A 1,010-nucleotide genomic window follows, 5' to 3' on the forward strand; every position below is an offset into this window, starting at 1 on the left:
TCACCATTCAGAAATTACAACACTTTTTATACATAGTGCCCCTATTTTAGGGACCAAAAAGTATTGGGACAGATTCATATAATGTTCAAATTAAGCTCTCATGTTTAGTATTTGGTCGACAATCCTTTGCATGCAATAAGTGCCTGAAGTCTGTGACCCTTTGACCCCACCAGACGCTGGGTATATTCTCTGGTGATGCTCTGCCAGGCCTGTACTGCAGCCATCTTCAGTTGTTTGTTTTGAGATATTTTTGCCTAAAATGTTATCACCAGGAAATAAAATGCATATTCAATTGGATTTAAACCTGAAGATTGACTTGGCCAGGCAAGGACTTTATACTTGTTGGCCCTAAAAATCTCCCTAGTTGCTATGGCAGTATGTTTGGGGTCATTGTCTTGCTGTATGATGAAGCACCATCCAATGAATTTGGAGGCATTTGCTTGGACTCGAATAGATGAGATATTTCTGTACACTTCAGAATACATTCTGCTGCTGCTGTCAGCAGTTACATCATCAATTAAGACAAGTTCTAATGGCAGCTATACTTGCCCTAACATTAACACCTCCTCCACCATGTTCCACAGATGAGGTGGTATGCTGTAAATCTTGGGCAGATCCTTTTTTCTCCAAACTTTCCACTTGCAATCCCTCTGGTACATGACCTTTTCCAGACCTCTGCAGGCTTTTTAGGTACTTTTTAGCAAACTGTAACCTGACCATCCCTTTTTAGGTTCACCAGTACCCTGCAGTGTAGCCTCTGTAGTTCGGCTGGTGACTTGTTCTATGGATGGTAGTCTCTGACACATTCACGCCTGCCTCCTGGAGAGTGTTCCTGATCAGGGGGACAGTTGTTTTGGGGGGGGGTTTCTAATTATGGGGAACATTCCCAAGTGAAAATGAAGTATACTCAAGTGTAATTAAAGTTGTGTGTACTTTATATTTTTATTGGGATTTTTGGAGGATATTCTGCAAATGTTTTTGTTCAAAGCTTTCGCTGAGATGCTTTAATT

This window comes from Argentina silus (assembly GCF_951799395.1).
Source record: "Argentina silus genome assembly, chromosome: 11".
Taxonomy (NCBI): Eukaryota; Metazoa; Chordata; class Actinopteri; order Argentiniformes; family Argentinidae; genus Argentina; species Argentina silus.